Below are 22,394 nucleotides of genomic sequence, written 5' to 3' on the forward strand. Positions count from 1 at the left end.
TGCTAACTGCTTGTAGAATTTTCCAGTTGTCCACGATGATTTTTTGGACTTTACTGGATTCTTGATTAAAAGTGGTAATGATCCTCGTGTTATCTGAAACAGGATCGTCTCTTGATTTAGGTACCAGGGTTTCAGATCTGTCTATTTCCTTAATCTTATTGACAGCTTTAGTTAGGACCCATTCCGGGTATCCTCGCTCTCTGAACCTGGCAAGCATGATCTCTTGTTCAGTATGGAAGCCCTCAGTACTGCTGCAGTTCCTTCTTGCCCTCAGAAGCTCACCGTACGGTATACTCCATTTCAAAGGATCCGGGTGAGCACTGAGGGCATGCAGTAAGCTGTTGCCTGAAGTTTCCTTCGTATGAAGTTTGGAAATGAGGTGACCATTCGCTACTTCTATAACTGTGTCGAGAAATTCCACACAGTTATTACTGATGTTGTATGTCAGACTTATATTGTAGCTGTTTGAATTTAATTTGTCAATGAAGTTTACTGCTTCTTCCTCAATTCCTCGCCAAATAACAAAAAGATCATCAATATATCTGATCCAAGACTGCACTTTGGTAAAATCCTCCATCAGGTTTGTCTCTCTCCTAATTTCTTCCTCCCATTTGCCTAAGAATAGATTAGCAAAACTGGGGGAAAAGGCAGACCCCATGGCTGCTCCCCGGGTTTGTTTAAAGAGAGACCCATCAAACATAAAGATGTTATTTCTGAGACACAATTTCATCATGTCTACAACCATAATTGTATGGTCACTGAAACCCATTTCTCTCTGCTTGAGGAAATGATAACATGCTTCCATATCTTGAACGTGATCAATTATGGTGTAAAGAGCATTTACATCCATCGTGATGAGCAATGCTCCTTCCACCCATTGAATGTTCTCGATCTTATTAAGAAAATCTGTAGTGTCCCTAGTATAGGAGGGAAGGAGGCATACATATTCCCTCAGGAAGTAATCGATGTACACTGATAGGTTCTCATTGATACTTCCTATAGAGGAAATAATAGGTCTCCCTGGTGGTTCTCTAGGATTTTTATGGACCTTCGGAAGAAGGTAAAAAATTGGCATTTTAGGATAATCTTTTTTGAGAAAACAAAATTCTTGCCAAGAAAGAAGTCCCTCATTCCTCCATTCCAATAGTTTATCCCAAGTTTCAATAATACTTGTATTGTATTCTTCCGAGTTAGAGCTGCAATAAAAGGCACTCCCTTCTAGTTGTTTAAGTGCGTAATATACAGATCTCTACCCCACAATACAATATTGCCCCCTTTGTCTGAGGGCCTCAAGATGATATTTTTGTCGTCAGCTAATGAGAAAATGAAATCCATTTGCTCCTTAGAAAGATTAGTATTCCTTGCTCTTGTTCTAGTCTGTCTATGTTTGAGTTTAATCAATTCCTTGGTTACTACTTCCTGAAAGGTGTCTATTGAGTCATGGGGTAAAATGGGGAAGAATACTGACTACGGTTTAAAGGTAGTGCCTGCAGCCCTATCTAGTCTTGTCTCTCTTACTCCCACTATTTGATTTTCTTGTTGACTATCCCCCGTGATATCACCTAGGGAGTATACATCCTGTAGTATATCTACATCTTCTACAGTTAATTCAGGAAGACTTTCTTCTACTACAGGTTCTGACACTGTTCTGCCTGGTTTAGTGAATGCCACTTTTTCAACTTTATCTTTCAGACAAATTTAAAAATGTCCACTCTTGTCCCAGCATAGTCAAATAGTTCTGTGGGACAAAAAGTAAGTCCCAAGCACAAAGTTTGTTTCTCTTTGAAAGTTAGTGTTCTGGATGATAAATTAATTATAGTTTTGTTTACCATCGCGTCATCCATGATTATTTTCTTTTTTTGTAGCCACCTCTTTTGGTTCCCACCAGCTTTTTCTTGTTTTCTTCTTCTCTGCTGGAACTTGAGGCGTCTCTGGCGTGATCTCCCCGGCCTCTTGCTTGTCCCCTTGGTCGTCCTCTCGTTGTCCTTTTCTGGAAAGGTTGCTGTTGTAGAGCTTCTATTTCCTTCTTGCGTCTGGTCCTGAGGACTCTGAATTCCTCAAAAAAAGTCACTGGTCTTTTAGTTATTTCTGTTTCAGATATGGTACTCATGGTTTTTCTTGACGTATCAGTATCAGAGTCACTTGTGATGCTAGGAGTTACAGTATCCGCTCTTATTTCTGCACTTTCAGGGACTTGTATTTCCGTGCCTGACTGTTTATATAAATAATCATATTTTGGACTATAAGTGAGGACCCTGCCACTATCGTAATCACCAGAGTCTCTATGCAATTTGCGTTGCTTTCGATATTTGATGTCGTCTTCATGTTTCTTTAGACGACCTTTCAACTCATCCATGAATTTTTTAATTGTATCCTGGTTCTCACTCTTTTTGAACTCCTCTTCAAGTTCTTTGAGTTGTTTCAGGATCTCCTCCCGATCTTCCCACGCATATTTTATCAATATGCATACCATGTTTTTGCTGCTGGCCGCTGAATTCTGCGCCCATTCTTCTAACATTTTAGCATTCAGGGATTCGTGGGAGGGTGTTATGTGTATTCTCAGACCCCGTGGTACCATCTCTTTTTCCACGTAGTCCTGTAGAGAAGTAGCTTCCCACCATTTGGCACTTTCTTGTTTCTTGAGCTTCTCATATTTTCTAAGTTGTACATTAAGTGGGTTACTTTCTGGTTTTTCCGTTATTATAGTCCCTCCCCCTCCTTTGCCTGGTACTCTGGCAAATAGGGCCACTGCCTCTCTCCTGCGATCTCCTTCCTCCTCCATTATAAATCCAGTTTTTTATAGTTCACACGTGTGAAAATCTTGCACAGTCTGTTTATTCAACTCTAGACACTGCTGGTATATATCCGGAAAACGGAAAGCTCACCCTTTCAATTTGATAGTTATTGAACTGAATATCCTCCCACTTCAATGAGTAGTTCCTGATGCCGCTTAATTTCACCACAGAAGATACGTGAAAAAGTCACGGAGAATAAAGTCCGAAATATGACTTTTGTTCTAATCGGTCAATGTTTTAACTCCGTTTTTGATCCACCCCACGCCCCAGGCAGCTCCCGCTCCTCGTACAACGCCGATCCTGGAGAAAAAGCGGCACAACTTGTACCGGCTCACTCCGTAAATCAGCGAAAAACAAAGAGCGGCTTACCCGTGGGGGCTCTGGTGGCTGTATTCTTCTGGTGTAGTTCACAAACACGGTTGATGCTAGTAACTTCGGCGGCCGGCACTGGGTCCCTCCATACTTCTGTAAACAGCACACTGGGTCCTTCCGGGTACCTCCTCCCGTAGTCAGGGGGCGCAGCAGATCGGCAAACCCAAAGCCGAGTAAATTTCAATCGAATTCCAAGTTTGCACATAAGCAAAACCGCGCACTCAAGGATTATCAGTAAGAAAGTTTTATTTCCGGATAACGCTACGCGTTTCGACACCCCACGGTGTCTTGATCACACGATAACCTCTCCCATCTTCCCAGCATGTTAAATACACATCTCGAGTCATAAGCAGTAAACACAAATGAGGTATGCACCAGGTAAAGGTGTGGAGCCGCGGCCAGGGCGACTGACTCCGGAATCTGGGGATCACGGTTCGATCCCTGGCACCGGCGGCAGATTAGCCCAGCACCATGTGACTCTGGGCAATAGCTTGCTTAATCTTCCCGACGGCCCCCAGCGCCTAGAGACCCTAACGGGTGATTGTGCGCTATACAAATGTGGATATTATTATTATTATTATACATGAAAACAGTCGGCCATCTTAGACTAGTAATCGCTACTTAGTGTTTTAGCAATGTGTTACATTGCCAAAAAGGTGTACATGGGAATGCATCACTCGGTATACTAATTGATATACTTTCGACTTGCACCTGGGTTATATAAACAATTTCTTAAAAAAACCTAATAGTCCTGACAATGCAGGTTGCCACAATTCATTAATTGGTACTTGAAAGATATGCAAACACATTGTACATACTTAGTTAGTCGACAGAAAAACAGCAGGGGCGGGTAAAAAATATATAATGCCGAGGCACCTTAACAACGTGAAAGAACATCTTCCACATAGAGTAAAATTGCAAAAGCGGTCTAGTGCCCAAATTCGCTTATTGCTGACAAACCAAAAATTACTCCAAAAATCATTAACCAATACACTCGGTCTAGTGCCAAATTGCAGAGGTGAAGATACATTCATGCACAAAAGTGTTCATTTCTAGATGATTAACTCCCATTATAACGGAGGTATCATCTTGAGCCATACAAAATGGAGTAAACTTAAAGCTTATTATGGGATGCTGTGTATGAAGCTGCTGTCTTGAAATAGAGGGAGGCTGTGCCGAAAAGTGAAAGTCTTATCTTAATATGAATAACGTGAGATCTTCCATCCAAATGGAGAAAGGTGGGGCCGTGGTGAAGTGTTCAAAAATAATGCCGTCCCCCATCCTTATCTCCTGAAAGAAACATATAACAAAAACAATAATTAAAATAGGTTAAAACATATACTGAAAATATACTGTACACGTTAATGCTATGCAAGATTATCAAACACGTTAAGAAAGACTACTACTACTATAAAGTAAACACTCCACATATAGGGACACTCATATTCCTCATGCAACACTATTCTGTATAGAGATGAGTTGCCAACTCTTCATCCATATTGTGGCCTCCCGGGAATCTGGTCTCTAAATCCATAATCCATCTTGATTCCCTTTTCCTAAGAGCTAATTCCCTGTTGCCCCCCGTCTTCCTATGTTGACTTGTTCCACTGCATAGAATCTCAATAGAGAATTGTTCGATTGGTGGAACTCTTGAAAGTGCCTAGCAATGGGGTATTTGGCATCTATATTGGTTATAGCTCTAAGATGTTCCTGCACCCGTTTTTTAGCCATGCAGGTGGTGCTTCCCACATACCTGGTTTTACAAGGGCATTCCAGAACGTATACCACATAATTGGTGTTGCATGTCAGGAATTGTTTGGTTTTTCTACGTTCCTGAGTACCTGGGATTGTAATGTCTTTGACCATACAGCTAGCTTTACATGCCCTGCAGTGTCCAAAAGGATAGAAACCTTTGAGCCCCTGAATATGTTGTTTTTTGGTCTCAGTGATATCCCCTTTCACCAGGATATCCCTCAGGTTCCTACCCCTTTTGTACGTAATCTGCGGTCTTTCTGTTATTTGCGGGCCTATGATGCTATCTGCTTGTAGAATTTTCCAGTTGTCCACGATGATTTTTTGGACTTTACTGGATTCTTGATTAAAAGTGGTAATGATGGGGCGTGGCCAAGAAGGCAAGCATGGCGGACGTGGCTTAAACGAGCTCTGTCCCGCCGCTAAATATCCTTGAAGCTATCCTGCGTTCCCCCGACCTGATTCTGCCCCAAAGTGTGTGGCGGTTCGCGGGAGTAGGAGGGGACGACTCGACGGCGGTTTGAGCGCCCTGGCTTGCTGTCTTCTGCCTCCTTCGGCGGTGTGGAGCAGTGGCGGCGGTGAGGCCTACGCGGAGCACCGGAGCCGGCGCCTAGATTTTGAGGGCGGCCCGCCCGGAAGTGAGGCGACGCCGGGGAGGCCGGGGCAAGAAGTGCCGCCCCTGCCGTGAGACCGGAAACTGGCGTGCGAGCAGTGTGGAGGCCGATGCGGCTGCGGGACCAGTGATCTGCGGGCGGAGCGCCGGGAGCACGGACGGTGTTCGAACAAGTAAGGGGTGATGGCGTGGGGTGAGGCCTAGTGGGGGAGGGGACGCTCCGGAGGCCGAACTCGGCCCTGTTCGGCGGCTGACTCGGACCGCAGGGCTTGGGGGCCTTGGAGCATCAGGGGGCGGCTGCCCTTCCGTCCCTCGCTTTACCCTCCCCCCTCGCCTCCCCCCCTCTCTGCATCATTTGGCTGTCCTGTGCCGGTTCACGGGGGCACCGGTCCTGGAGGGACAGGACTCATCATCCGGCGGTTGTGCCGGGCCGCGGTGGCCTACACTGGCAGGGAGGGACAGCACTTAGGAGCGTCTGGCTACTACTAAGCGAACGCCTTGGCATCTCTTCCGGGGAAGTGCGGTGTGAGACCTGGGCTGCGGCTGGAGATACATGAGGCTGAGGACATTGCCGCGCTCCGCCCGCTGGCTCTAACACGAGGCTGGCTTGATTCTTGGGACAGTGAGGGCTGTGACATTGGTGCATTCGTCGAGGTGCCTTGGACCGCGCCGGCCTGCCTGGGGGGTGCCTATCCTTGGCCTCCACGTAGACGATTGGGGCTGACATTGGACCCTGGTCTCCCTAGCGAACCGTCGAGGGCCCGGAGTGCGCCATGACTAGGGGAGGCAACAGCGGGGGCCCTTCGAAGCAGGGCCCGATGGATAAATTCGCTGGGCCGAGTGGGGGTGCCGGGGCCACCGGGGGTCACCAAGGCTCCGGACCCGACAATGCGGCGTTGATGGCGGCAATTACGCAATCAAGGGACATGTTGGATGCTAAGATAGGGGCGGTCGGAGCAGATGTTACCCTGCTTCGACAGGATCTACGCAACACGGTGGCCCGGATCATCGAAACTGAGACCAGGATTACGGAAGTGGAAGACGACGTGGTGATCCTCAAGAAGAAGGTAGCCGCCATGGAGGGGATTCAAAAAGGCCTGGCGCTGCGAGTGGAGGACGCGGAAGGACGGGCCAGAAGAAATAACTTGCGCTTTGTAGGCTTTCCGGAGGACTGCGAGAAGGGGAACATGGAGGTGTTTTTGACTTAGTGGCTGGAGGGTTGGCTTGCACCGTACTCCATGTCGCGCTGCTTCGTTATAGAGCGAGCGCATCGTGCTTTACTCCCGAAGCCGCCTACCGGTGCTCGTCCCCGCGCGGTGATAGCCAAACTGCTCAACTATCACGACAGGGACACTATCTTGCGACAGGCCTGCGCCAAGGACCCTCTCATGTTCGATAACCACAAAATCCTCATCTTCCCCGACTACACTAGACTGGTCCAGCAGCAGCGGCATTCTTTCACCGCAGCGAAGGCACGCCTATGGGAATTGAAAATCCCCTATGCCCTGCTCTATCCGGCCCGGCTGAGAGTGGTGTTTCAATCTCGCACTCAATTTTTTAATTCTCCGGAGGAAGTATTTGAGTGGACAGATGAAACAGTGCGTGTTAAGGTGCATACCCCGCCGATACGGGGCTCGGACTCGTCATCCACGACTGACCCTACGAAGACGCCACGCAGATCACGCAGCAGGAGCAACTGGAGGTCGCGTTCCAAGAAGCGCCCGCCTCCCCAAGAGGAGCCGGAGGAGGAAGCAGATGCGCCAACCTCCTCCCCCCTGAAATCTTGAGACCCTGTGCCGCATTATACTTGGCTACTGTTAAGGCCCGAAGGGACCGAGAAGGCTCCATGGTGGTGAGGGGGGTGGGGGGCAGATGCTGATTACGGACATGCCACTTGAACTGTTTCTACATGATAGTTTGTAGGTGGGTGGATTGTGGGTCGGGAGACGCTCGAGAGAGAGCGGGCCTTCTCCCGGATTTCGTTCCCGCGAGTTGGGTGGGGGCTGTTTGACGCTTAGTGGGTAGTTGGGAGGGATCCATTGGAGCAGTGAGTATCTGGCCTCCCGTTGGGGGTTCGAGACTGCCTGCGCCGCGACAGGTACTTCAATGTTGCTGAGGTATGGGGTGGGGGGTGGGAGGGGGGGTTGTTGTCACAGTTTGAGGAAGGGGGGTGGGTGGGGGGTAGGTAGGGGGGGAGGGGGTGGAGGGGTGTTGGGGGGGGTAGAATTAGTTTATGCACGGTGTCTACGGAAGTCGGGAGGTTGGTGTCTGTAAGGGTGTGGCCTCTGATGCCCGACAGTTTGCAGTTCTGGCCTATTGATGGTGGTTGATGGTCAGGAGATGGAACCCCCTCGAGCTTCATTACGCATTTTGAGCTGGAATGTGCGAGGGGTGCTCGATAAAATTAAGAGGGGTGCGGTGCTACGAATGGGGAAGAAAGAGAAGGCGGATGTTTTGCTCCTTCAGGAAACCCACCTTATGGGCACCAAAACCCTTAGCCTGCGTAGATATGGATTCGACCAGGTGTTCCACGCGGGGTTTGCGAGGGGGTCCAGAGGGGTTGTGATTTTGATTCACCGCAGAGTACGATATACACACGAGACACAGTGGCTGGATGCGCACGGTCGGTTTGCTTTGGTCAAGGGTATGGTGGGTGATGAGCCCATGGTGTTTGGCAGTGTTTATGCCCCACCCCCGCTGCAAGAGGCCCTGATAGAGCGACTGTTTGATGTTTGGGCCGAAATTCCGCATGTGTTGACTATCATGGGTGGGGACTGGAATGATGTGATGAATGGAAGATTGGACCGGTATAGGCCTGGGGTGGGTCTGCTGACTGAGGCTGCCACGAAACTGAGCAGGATGGTGCAGGGGATGGGTTGGATAGATGCTTGGCGATACCAACATGCATGTAGTCCTGAGTACACATTTGTCTCTGCAGTCCATAAATCCTTCTCTCGCCTCGACTACCTCTTTGTCCCCCAGCCCTGGATAGGGAGAGTGGGCTCTACCTCAATACTTCCGAGGGGCCTGTCGGACCATTCTCCGATTTCCTTGACGCTGCTTTTAGATGCGAAGCGACAATCGTTTAGATGGCGCCTCTCTTCGTGGCACCTGCAGCGTGATGACTACCAGTCTCACATGAGGGAGGCGATAGCGCATTACTGGACTGAGAATGATGGCCCGGAAACGGACGCCATGACCCAGTGGGAGGCCCTGAAGCCGGTGCTCCACGGAGTGGACATCGCGTGGTGCGCAGCGAACCGTAGGGCCCAGAGGTTGGCCCTCGCGGAGGCGGCAAGTCAGGTCCGTAGCCGAGAAGCGGAATGCACGTCGGGTGGTAGTGATGATGCAGTGGGGCAGTTGCTCTATCATCAGCAGGTGTACTCCTCCTTATTATTGGATGAGGCCCGCCAGGTTTGGCTAGCTACACAGAGTAGAATTTATCAATGGGGGGACAAATCCAGCACGATGCTCTACAGGCTGTGCCAGGGTACCTTTCAGGCCCAACCCCTGCCGGGGCTCCGGGACGAAATGGGTGGTCCTATTGTGGCCCAACGGTCCTGGCCGAAACCTTTGAACAGTACTACGCGACACTATATGCCCCCCGGGAGTCTCTCCCGGCGGAAGAGATTGACAAATTCCTGGCGGACCTCCCGCCTTGGGCGCTCTCAGACGAAGATCGTGCCCGTCTGGATCTCCCGTTGTCGGCTGAGGAGTTGGGGGAGGCTCTGGGTGAGCTGAACTCTGGCAAGGCCCCTGGGCCTAGCGGCTTCCCATTTGAATTCATGAAAACGTTTAATCTCCAACTGGGGATGCGTTACAGGAAGGCTCTGGAGGCGGCCAGGGACTGTGGGTGTCTGCCGACAGACTGGCGACACGCGGAGGTGGTAGTCTTTTGCAAACCGGGGAGGCCGCCGGATCGCCCTGAGTCGTATCGTCCGATCTCCTTGCTTAACTTTGAGGCGAAGGTGTTGGCCAAGGCCTTGGCAAAGCGCCTTCTCCCCTACATTACGGACCTGGTTCACCCCGACCAGGCCGGTTTTATGCCCCATAGAGCGACGCGACATAACATCCGACGTGCGCAGTTAGTGGTGGAGGTGGCGCGGGCGGCGGGTATCCCAGCGGCCCTTCTACTAGCAGATATCGATAGGGCGTTTGACTCCCTGAGCTGGCAGTATCTCCGGGCGCTCCTTCTCCGCCTCAATTTGGGCCCGCGTTTCTTGTCCTACATTCATTTACTATATACTGACTTGACGACGGCGGTGAGGGTAGCGGGAGCAGTATCCGGTTCATTTCTGATAGGCAGGGGTACCCGGCAGGGATGCCCCCTCTCACCGTACCTGTTTGCTCTGGCGATGGAGCCACTGGCGGCCTGGGTGAGAATGGATGCACAGCTGCATGGGGTTGAATGGACGGGGGGGCCCGTCCGACAGAATTGCGCTTTATGCGGACGATGTCCTCTTCTTTCTTACGGACCTGAACAGATCCTGTCCTAGAGTCCTGGAGATCATGCGCATCTTCGGCGAGGTGTCCGGTCTCACGTTCAATGTGCAGAAGTCGAAATTGTGGGCCCTGGGAGGTGGCGGCGCCCTGGGTCCTTGGGCCTCGGCCCTCCAAGTGGCGACGGGAGGCCTGAAATATCTCGGAGTCTTTCTGACTGATGTGCCGGGAGTCTCGTGGGCCCGCAATGTGCTCCCCGTGTGGGATAAAATACGGTCGGATATGCACATATGGTCCAGGATGCCCCTTAATGTCTATGGACGCTCGGCCATCTTTAAGATGGTAGCTCTGCCCCGTATCCTGTACCAACTACAGAATCACCCGTATCCTATTTCGCCGCAATGGTTTCGACAAGTGAACTCGGCTCTGGGTCGGTTTTTATGGACAGGGGGGCAGTGAGGGTGGCACTCCGCACCTTCTTCCTCTCGACATATTGTGGGGGGCTGGCTACTTCTGACGTCCAGTCTTATTACCAAGCTTCGCACCTGATGGTCCTCAATGACTGGTGGTATGGGGATCGGGGCGACCCGACTTATGCTCTGGAGAGATACCTGATGGATCCGCACACGCTCCATACTGTCTTATACTCGGCGGCCCTCCGGAGGAGACTCCCGGCGGTCACCCAGACGGTGTTTCGGGTTGACGGGGGAGACCCCGCTGTGGCACAATGGGAGATTGCCGGCTCTAGCGTCCCTGTGTGGCTTTGAGGCCTGGGACGCTATCGGCGTCTCGGCGCTGGGCCACGTCATGAAGGGTTCGGTCCTTAAATCCTTTCAGGCTCTGCGAGACGAATATGATATGCCTCAGTCTCAATTTTTTCGAAACCTACAGCTCCGACACGCCCTGACCCCCGCTATAGCGGAATTGACCTCGCTACCGGAGTTCAGTCCCCTGGAAGCTAAACTATTCATGGGGGAATTGGAAACCATATATCAAACGTTGGTTACCCACTGTTCCCCGTCCCTTGATAAACTGCGACTGGTGTGGGAGGGAGAGCTGGGGAGGTTGGAGGAGGAGGACTGGAGAGAAGCCCTTGAGGCCCCCAGGGGGGCTGCGATTGCGATGCGCTTGCGCTTTATTCAATTTAAGTACCTCCATAGGGCTTATTATACGAGGGAACGACTGTGGAAGGCGGGGCTGATAGCCTCCCCGGAGTGTCTGCGATGTGGAAGTGAGACGGGTTCCTTTCTTCATACGGTGTGGGAGTGTGTTCGACTGCAGAGATTCTGGTCCGGAGTGTGGGACTGCCTGGAGGAGGTGCTGGGCTGGGAGCTTCCCCGTTCCCCGAAGTTGGGCTGTAGTGTAGTTCCTATTATCCCAATAGGCTCTGCGCATTGGAATAATACCTTCAATAGTATAGGCCTAGACCAGACGTTAACTAGGTCTTCTATTGTCGATATTAGACTTAAAGTTTTGGGTTTGCCAGCTAGCTCAGAGTTCACTAGAAACTTTCTCGAATAGGCAAGGAGGAGTTGAACCTCCCTGGATAGACAAGAAGGGATTTAGTTTCTGACAACCATAGAACATGACAACTTTGCTCTCCCCTAATCAAGAGTGTATCTCTAGAGTCGTGTGAAAACAAAAGACAACTTATTTTACTCAGTCAGTACGTGCATTCTTAGTCTCACCAGATTATAGAGAAAAGGAAGAGACGGGCGTGTTCAATAAAAGATGGTATTTATTGATCAGTCTCTTTTCTCATACATGAGAAATGGATCGATATTATCGCAATACTTATGGTTAAGTAAAGTGCATACAATAAAAGCAGAAGTATAAAATAATACTGTAAAAACATTTATATGGTTTCTAAGCCATATGCAGGTTTAAAATGGATAAAATAGATATATACATACACATTTGACTAATCGTACTCAACTGGTGTTTCTAACTACGCCTACCCCGGTGTACCTGACCTAAGCCAAATACGTGGGCGGGAATAGAAAGTAACAGTTTAAGTTAAGTTTGTTTTGCCAAGTGACTGACTCAAGAATTCTCTGCGAGGGGTTATTCAGTTCTGTACCTGGAATTTAGGATGAATGAGGGATGGTATCTCTCGTCTCTGGTCTCGATATTCCAGGCAGCCTGCGAGGGCTACCCGGAAGCGCCGGAGCTGGATTTCTCGGCAGGAGAAAGCAGCGTCTCGTTCTCAGCGCGTCAGGAAGGCGGGGCTGCGCCAGCGGGGTCTGCTCTGCTCTGGGCTTCGGCAAGTCTGGCTGCTCCGATCTCGTCACCACCGCGTGTGTTTGCATAGGGCAATATCGGTAATATTTATACCTGTAAGGTGCCGAGATTGACGTAAGGATGGACATAGATACGTCAATAAGGATGTCATACGACTTGGTCGTTAGCACATTCTTTTGCTGAAGTTCTCGGTGAAATCAAAACAATGCCGCAGGGTTTTTCCCAGGTTGTCATAGGTTTGATTTGTTTTGAGAACTCCGTATGCCTTATCAGGGGCTGGAGGAATATCGCTTGTCTAATTAGATGGCAAGCGTTATGACCTAATCAGATAACACGTTCCTGTGCCGTAGTGTGGCTTAATCAGATAACGGTTTCTGCATCATGGGGGTTTTCTGCATCATGGGATGGCTGCTAGTTAACTTGTTAACCAGAATAGGGTCAGGAATAGGGGGATCGATACAGAACCTATAGGAATACATCACACCCACTCCACGCTAACTATGGACATATTTACGAATCTAGGCATAGTAAAACATACTGTAGAGTATCGTGTATACCTTACCACCCCAAAATACATAAATGCATTTTGAAATTATCTAATATACGAAAAAAAATAGTCACATGTACTATATGCACTCAAGCTGTAGAATAATGCCAAAGTAATCAAGCATATGTACACATTATTACTAATCGAATATGAGAATTACACATGAAATGGCTCTTAATACAGAAGAAAAAGTTCGAGACCATTCCATCACAGAATAAAATAATTATGAACATACCAGCGGGCAGCTAATGTCTATAAAGTATCTAAAAATAGAAATTTTAGTTCTCTAAGAATAGTTCTTACTTTAAGCAGAAGACAAGTGTCCCGAAAAATATGCAAAAATATTTTGGGGCTGCTGAAAAAATTGCTGTCCGTGAACTGGAGGGAAAATTGTTCATGGTATTTTGCTATTCTATTTGAAGGCCGAATTCAGGGAACGCCGTGTGCGAGCTTGCTCAAAAGTCTCTATTTCTGCTCTGGTGAGAACATCATATCATTTAGACTGTCGAAAAAGCTGTCAACAGCTTCCTGGGAGAGTTCCACTAACTCGGAAAAAGATGTAACCATGCATTCATGTGCATGATTGTCTCCATTGACGTTTTGATTAGTATTGCTGACAGAAGGTTGTACCTGATCGATGCTGCTTTCATCTTGAACTTCACTACCCCTTAATTGTAGCGGTGAAGTCTCCACGAATGCCGTCATCAGGATTGGCAGCCGTTGAGGGCAGCACAAAGCATGAACCTTAATTGGACTCAACAATGTTTCTGCATCCATTGGCGCATCCGATTGTAGCGTCAGACAGGTGTCCAACACGCATTCTTCTCCGCACAGCATGCACCTTAATACAGGTAAAACACATCGATGCCACATTGGTCGAAATGAAAGAAACCAAGTCATGTTCAGGTCTCTAAGCCGGGTCAGTCCCAGGATTTTTGATATCCGGTCCCGGTATCCAATGGCTCGGATTGTTTCTTCCCTTGTCGCAGGTGTTTTGTCTGTGACACGGTTTGCCATAACGAAATATAAGGACTAAGAATAGAATTCCTGCAATTAGTCCCAAAATGAGGGGAAGTCCGCCAAAAATCGAATGGACGAAATCTGGAAAAATACCCAGTATGGCTTTGAATGGTGTTAATGCCATCGAAAATACTGTCTTAAATACTTTTGAGACTCCACTGGTATCAGAAATATTTAAGATTTCATTCAGGATTTCTGCGAAATGTATGGGGGAATTAGTTGATAATAAGGAGTGAATCTCTGCAGTCGTCCTTGCGACTAGGAGATCATACGTTTCTTTTGATGACGTGAGCCTGGTCGGCGTCTGAAGAAGCACTGTTTTCATTCTGCTTAAAGTATCTATTCGAATAGAAGTAATTTTCAAGTTGGGCCATGCCCTTGCCTCCCTGTTTGGAAAGGAGCTGGGGAACAATAAGCGTCCACAGCACTTGACCTTCGCAGTCGTAGTTACGAGATAAGGAGTCCCGGGCATAAGACTACAACATCTGCGGTCCACAATTAGAACGTAACTCCCATTATAGAGTCTTTGAAAGAATGGTTCTATCTCTGTTGCAGGTGTGCCTAGCTGGTGACATGAAAGGTTATTTGAATTCCCTTCACAGGCTCCATGCAAACTAATTCCGTTACACAGAAGTGTACCGCTTAGTGACATCGCACAATTATTGCCACTAAGAAACACTTTCTGTCCTTTATTACTGACACATGCATGTGAATAGGGCAAGTTCCATGTTGTCTTAATGTACCCTTTTCCCAATTTTTCGTACATGCCAGCCTGTATATATTTTTGGCAGTATTGAAACCTGAAGGTAGATATTGGAATATTAATTATCCCATGTATTATCCATTCACTGACAGGTCGTTCTGACATTGTCACTGGTAATCTCTCGAGTTTCTCAATGCTCAGGATTGTATAATCAGCACCCTTCTGTGCCATACTGATTTGTTTATCAGTAAGGTTAAAGATATTGAATAGTGACGTTGTGTTGATTAAACGCCAAGGCACATAGCCTGAACGCAGATTTTGTAACGTCCAGCCAAGCTGTACAATAGAACGCAATTGAGACTGACCGTGTTGTAACAACAGTAAGTCTTGCGATATTATGTCGATTGCTGAAGACACAATGCTGTCCAGAGAAAAAATTCTGGAGGACAGAGTCATTAACCCATTGTCCATTACAGAAAGTGATTTTTCCAAATTAATACGGTCAATTTCCCGTATACGTTCTGCTGTCTCAATTTGAGTCACCTTCCAGGCCTCGTTGTAAGCTGCATATACAGAGGCTGCTATGAAACGTTTTTGACGCTGTTTGCGCGGTCCCATAATGAAATCACGCAAGTCAGCACCATCAGTAAGTAAAGTTAGGTGTTGCTTAATTTCTGTCAGTGTGGAAGTTTGTAGCCATTGAAGGCATAATTTGCCCACACTGTAAGTTGTTATTATCCCTGGGTGTTGTCTTTGGGAATATCTAGGGTCTGGCCTGGTCAATTTGAACCCCTGTGTTTTTTCCAGGAATCTGTCTTGACAGTTATTAGTATCTGTGGGCCAGATCAACCACTGTTTCCAATTAGGATGTGTTCTGTTTTGGTTTAATACATAGTTTACGTCTATCTCCTCATCTGTAGAGCTATTGCTGTTCATTGTTGGCTTTGGAATAGACGGTTTATTTAAGTCTTTGATTTTGGCTAAGCCAAGACAGGTAGTTTGTTGAACAGTGTCATTTAAAAATATAATTTGTTCTGGGATCATGCAGGCTCTAAACAATGATTCTATACCTTGTACTTGCCATTCTTTTGTACCCCAAACACTTTTTACTTCAACATTTTTGTCCCAATATTCAAAACCAAAAGTATTCATTTGTTCAAAAAATGAGTCTGAATATATCAATTTCGTGTTTGTTATCATGGTCTTTGTCCCTGTCTTATTTGACAATTTGAAATAAAATGTTTCAGCATTACTTGTGTTGAAACCTGAAAAGTATGAATATTTGTCATAAAAGGTTCTTGAGCTTCCTTTTGGAGGGGTTGCACAATGTTCCCATTGATTATAATTTAAAACATTTCTAGGTTGTGCAGATTTATGTAGAAAATGGTTACCATAGTGGTTGTAACAGTACATACTATCATAATTAGTCGAACCCTGCAAATAATCATGTTTGGTAAATTTAGCAGACATCACTAAGTCAGACATCATGTTATTAATACTTTCAAAGTCCCAATCATCAGCAAATGAGCTTGTTTTTACAAAGTCACTCAACGAGATCTTGATTTGGTGTGGATATTTCAGGATTTCAACCGGACCATAAATTTCATAGTCAGTGTTGTCCCATGCTACCCCACCCGGTATAGGATTGGCTGTGAAGTTGACTGAAGAAAGTTCTCTTTTCTCGACGTGTGAAGATGTGTGTGGCTTGAGGATTAAGTTGATTTTCTGACTTGCTGTGTCCATTTTAGCATATTTTCCCTCAATGAAGCGTCCCAAAGTTAGTACCATGATGAGCCAAAGTATGAGGATAAATGCACCAAAACCCACCCAAAATTCAATCCATGGAGAAATCAGATATGTTTCTTTCAGTTGTTTCAAAAGTTCTTTAGCTTTGTCTTTAAAGGTTTTTGTTGATGGCTGTGTTTTTGATTCACTGAGGTCTTCAGAGAAATCATCGAAGTTTATGAAGTAGCCGGATGCAGTTCTGTCAATTGTTCCAATTGCTTCAGGATTACTGTTTCTTGCACATTCGTTTGTTACTTCATTGTAGGTTGGTGTGTCTCTGCTAAATGATTTTATTTGGGTTTTCAGAGGTTTAAGTTCCATTGCATTGTTGCATAGGCCTTGTTGTTCTTCTGTAGGCGTCTCGAATGTGATTAGCCTCTTAGTTAGGACCTCTGTATTGGTAGCAAACCTTGGTGTTCTGCTACTTATCGGGAGTCCACTTGGCCTACTGTTTGTTATCGGCCACATGATTGTGGTTTTACCAGGTCGATGGATACAACTCGGTTCTCCTTTTTACCAGCAAGCGGCGGTAGTACTACTGATCTTGTCCCGTTGATAGACAAGACAGGAACTGCTTTTCTGTAAGAAGGCCCAAATTCCTTCTTTACCGCGATCTTTTCCCTGACTAGATCCCCGACTTTTGGAATCCAGACAGGTCTTGCTGGGACAGGTGGTGGTTCTTCAGTGGTTGTTGGCTGTTGTTTCAACTTTATGTTGCTCAGGTCTTTTCTTGTTTCGTTTAAGTCCTGCAAAATAGCCAAACGATCTTTGATATCAAAGCTTTTTTCCTTCACCACTGAAGTCTGACTGTCGAGATCTAAGACTAACATCCTAGTTCCAAACAATAATTCGTACGGACTGAATCCCTTCAGAGAATTTCTTGGCAGGTTATTTAGACTACGTTGGACACTTATTAGATGTTTGACCCACCCAGCTCCCGAACCTAATACCTTTGCTGTTATAGATTGCTTTATGTCACGGTTTTTTCTTTCTACAATTCCGTTCCCCTCAGGGTGAAATGGACAAGAGTACCGCAATGCAATGCCCATGCTGGTCATGGCCTCCTTATAAGCTCGAGAGCTAAAAGCAGGACCCTGGTCAGAATGCAGCATGCCAATTGCGTATGTGCCGATAAAGACTCGCAAATCTTTTATAACAGTTCTGGCGTCAGCCGATCGCTGGGGCCACATCCATATGAATCTCGTGCATGAATCCACTGCGACCAGGATATATTTATAGTTACCATCCCTTTGTAAGGGACCCCAGTGGTCCAGATAAACACAGGCTAATGGTTTATCTGAGATTAGAAGGGGCGTCTGTGTTGGTCGTCTCACCATTGATACTTTCATTCTTTGACATATCTCACAGTCTAAAACATAGTTCCGTGTTTGTCTTCTCATTTGTGGCCACCAGTATCTCTGTTTTAATAATGATACTGTGGCTGAGACGCCGGCATGTACAGAAGCAAGCCCTTCGTGTGCCGCTATTATTAGTCCTAACCTATGTTCCATGTTTGGAATTGCCCTATCCCCCACTCCAGGGATTCGAGCAAAAGGAACATTGTTTGCATCAGTTATGTATGAGTATTTTACTGGAAAGCCTTTCGGGAGTGTTTCTATCGAATCCTTTTCTGTAGCGCTGACAGCCTGTAATATCTCGCTGTCTATTTTTGTTTTTGACCGTGTGATGGCAGCTACGGAAGCCGTTTGCACAGCTGCCTTCGCGGCCTCATCAGCCAATGAATTCCCTGCAACGTGAACGCCATCACGTTGATGACTCAGCGTATGTATCACGTGAGTCTTTGGTAGTTCTTTTTGTAATAGAACTACTTGTTCCCAAAGCATTTTATGCTTGATTGTGCCTCCTTTTGCATCCTTAAAACCATTCTGAAGCCAGATCTGCAAGTATTCATTGTAAGACTGAACGCAATAATACGAATCGCACACAATGAGTGTGGGGAATTCTCGATCTGTATTTTCAAGCGCCATCTTGAATGCAAGTAGTTCAGCTCGCTGAGCTGTACAATCTCCCAGAGATTGTGTTTTGTTGACCGCTGGTTTAAATTTCCCTTCGTGCCAGCGACCTTTAACAATCACGCACGCAGCACTGTAAGCTTGTTTACCCCCCACTGCGGGTTGTGCTGATCCGTCTGTATATATTATACAGCCGTAATGTTCTAGAGGCAGAATTTCGGTCGGCGGAGGACATTCGAATTCATATTGGAGAAATTCTTGTGTTTTTAAGTTAGGATCAAATTCGTATGCCACGTCTGTTGCAGCAAGAGAATTAGCCCATTGTATCCATCTCGGATGGAGCGCTTTAGCATTCGGAATGCTTGCTTTTGTTACAGCCTCTAGGGCTGGTATCGGTGTCACGATTATTATTCGTTTACCTTGTGCCAGGGCTCGTTCTTTTGCTATAGCTGTCTGTGTTGCAGTTAGAATTTTTTCCGTTGGGCTGAATTTCATTTCAGCTTTAGTGTACAAGTGTGATTTGAATGCAATTGGTACCTTTTCTCCCTCATTAGAGGTCAGGTATGTGAATCCGCATCTTCCTGGGATGACTCGAATCACAAGATTGCGTGTGTTATCACGTGTTTCTAATTTTGTTTTAATTAACATGTCTGTTTGTAAGGATCTCAGAATTTCTGTGTGTATTTGAGTCCAATTGGTTCTTTTAAAATCTGGTTTTATTAGATCATAAAGGGGTTTGACCCTTTCTGCGTAATTTGCAATGTATGTTCTTCTGAAATTTAGGAAGCCTAGAATTGACTGTAGGTTTTTTAGTGTTCTAGGTGCTTGGAGTACGGCACATTTCTCTAGGAAATTGTCAGCCAGGCTTTTGCCTTCACTTGATAATTCATATCCTAAGAACAGGACTGTTAGATGGGCAATTCTAGATTTTTTAAAGTTGAATTTGTAACCCTCTGCTGCGAACCCAAGTATTATGGTGTTCACTCTCTTCAAGTGAGTATCCAAGTCATCATCTGTTAAGTATATGTCGTCGACATAAGATAATGCTTCGTCATCATATGTTTGTAGTAATTCTGTTACTCTCGCTGAGAATACTCCCGGGCTGTTCTTGTACCCCTGGGCTAACCGACAGAATTGTTTTTGAGTGCCATTTATTGAGAACGCGGACAAATATCTGCTCTCTGGTGCTATATTTTGACAAAAGAATCCATTAGAGATGTCTAATGTTGTTTTGTATTTTTTGCGCACTATGTTATTCATTAGTGCAGCACTATGCGAGTTTTGCACTGCAAAAGTTTTGCAACATGAGTTAAGGTGTCTGTAATCCAAAACTAGACGATATGAATTGTCTGGTTTGGAGACTGGAAACAAAGGGTTGTTCATTTGTGAGGTGCAAGTTTCAATCACCCCTTGGTATTCTAATTGATCTAGGATTTCTTTTACCTGTTTTTTAGCTTCTTGCTTAATTGGGTACTGTCTTTGTGCAGTAGGTTGTGATTTTAACTGGATTTTGTGAGCAGGAGAGTCCTCATCCCATCCTACATGATTTTTATATAAAGCAGGAGCTTGGGCTACTGCCCACTTTCTAGCAAGTGTGTATTTTTTATGAATTGGGATATGGTTTGAGAAGGCAGGCATAATTATTTCTTCGCCATGAGGGCAGTCCCTGACAAACTCTGGTGGCCAGTCTTTTTCAGCTAGAAGGATGTCATAGCCCTTGGAGAGATTATCCCAAAATAGTCCTCTTATTTTTCTAGTCTTATCCCCTTCTATACGTAAAGTTATTTCATATATTTTGTGAGGTTTGCTAATTCTGGTGTCTGCAGTTTCCACTTGAAGGTATTCATTCGTGTCCACTGTCTCCAGATGATTCATAAGGACTTTGCGAGCTATGCTCACTTCTGCTGCGCTGTCTAGCATTGTCTGAGCCCATTCTCCGTTTTTCAGTTGTGTCCTCAGTATTCTCGGCATTGTTAACTACTTTAATACTGGCTACCTTCTTTTTTGGAAATTGTAATTTCTTTTTTAGATGAGCAGGTTCCTTGTCTTTGGACTTGACGTGCTCTTCTCTTTGTTCTGATCATCCTCTTCTTTCCGATTTCTGTGAGGAAGTCTGAAAAGATTGAGAGGGACGTGTATCAATATCTTGATATCTATCAGGTTTCTTTATATTATTCCTATTTCTAAGGTTGTATTTTTTCCCAGAGGGCTCCCTTTGGGGAGACTTGCGTCCTTGGTTTGGAGATTTTTCTCTCCACCGAGGAGACCTTCCTCTGGACTGGAATTTCTTTTCTTTAGGATTGGATTGTTTGTTTCCATCCCAGCTCTTTTTTTGTGATGTTAAATTATTATTAAAAAATACTTTTTCAGGACTGTCTATCAGTCGGGGTTTTACTGGTATTCCACCTAAACTATCTCTACCTAGTTCCTCATAGGATTTTTCTATGATTCTGGCAATTTCAGCTGGTTGATCTGCTATATCTGTTTCTTTTAACCTTTGGCGGATCGCCACGTTTGCTGTTTCTCCCTTTATCTTGGCTAGTAATATAGCCGAACCTGCTTGAAGTCTTTCAGTAATTTCATACCAAGAGTTAAAGCGGGTTCTGGACCGTATTCATCTTGAATTTGTTTTAGCACATCTGGTATTACCGAGATGGATGGAACGCCATGTGTTTTTGTGTAAATGGAAGCAAAGACTGTACCCCAAGTGTCACAGTCCTCCACGTGTGGTGCGATTCCCATTGGAAGACAGATAGTCAGAATCCTGTGTTTTTCTAACGGGGTGGTGTCTGGAAACACCGCCTCTATTTGGGTGATTTTTTGTGCTAACCAGAATGGTATTTGTTCCCGTTTAGCTGGTACTTTACCTAGGCAGGATTGTATGTTCTGTGGTGTAATTTTATTTGTGTTCCCTGTTGAGGGGTCAGCTGTGGAATTTTGATTGCTGGTTGGATTGTAGAAGTCCGCATCACATATTGGACTAATTGTCTATGTAACTTTATTATTTGTTTCAGCTGTGTTAACAGCTCTGGTGCAGGCATTCTTTTAATGTCTGGATGTGGTGTGTATCCGGCTAGGACCGGCCACGTTGCTCCTGGTCTACCTAAGGGACCGAGCCTGGTGATGTGATTATTATGTTTTAGGGCGCCATTAAACAAGAGCAGGTGCTCTTGAAATTTAAGTGGTACTTCCACCTCCTCGTAAGGAGTGTACGCATCAGGAGGTTCCTCTGTTTTGTAATAGTGGAAGACCTTTGTTACAGCGTTAGCTGCTGGAAAGTTTATCCATGTATAGAATACCTCTGCCTGCCGATATTCGTGTGCCTCAATTACGAATATGACTGTGCCACCTCTAGGTGTCAGTCCATTTTCTATAAGTTTTAAAGTTATAGATTTCCTTTTGTTGACCGGGATGAGTATTATACCCGGGTCTGCTTCTTGCATAGCAGTATCAGCTGCTGCGAGGTCAGCTGTTATTCTAGCTGCCTCTCTATCTCCTTCACTGTCTGACATTGTACTGTCCAGAAGGTTATTCCGTTTGTTTGCAGATCAGGTTTCTTATGGAAACAAAGATTAGATGCACAATATTTTGGAACAGTGTATCCTTCAACGTTGACTAAACCAAGAACCATACATAGGAGTTTCCTCCTGCGAGGTTTGGCGGATATTACCTTTCACCCACTCCAGACGTCTTTGGAGTATTATGGGAAAAAAGGGGTTCTGAGTGAAAAAGCACGACTGAGTTACTCTAATGTCTTGCGTTAGTTTTATCGCCTATCCAAACACGTTGGGCGCCATGTAGTGTAGTTCCTATTATCCCAATAGGCTCTGCGCATTGGAATAATACCTTCAATAGTATAGGCCTAGACCAGACGTTAACTAGGTCTTCTATTGTCGATATTAGACTTAAAGTTTTGGGTTTGCCAGCTAGCTCAGAGTTCACTAGAAACTTTCTCGAATAGGCAAGGAGGAGTTGAACCTCCCTGGATAGACAAGAAGGGATTTAGTTTCTGACAACCATAGAACATGACAACTTTGCTCTCCCCTAATCAAGAGTGTATCTCTAGAGTCGTGTGAAAACAAAAGACAACTTATTTTACTCAGTCAGTACGTGCATTCTTAGTCTCACCAGATTGTAGAGAAAAGGAAGAGAC

This window comes from Lissotriton helveticus, chromosome 4_1, assembly GCF_964261635.1.
Source record: "Lissotriton helveticus chromosome 4_1, aLisHel1.1, whole genome shotgun sequence".
Taxonomy (NCBI): domain Eukaryota; kingdom Metazoa; phylum Chordata; class Amphibia; order Caudata; family Salamandridae; genus Lissotriton; species Lissotriton helveticus.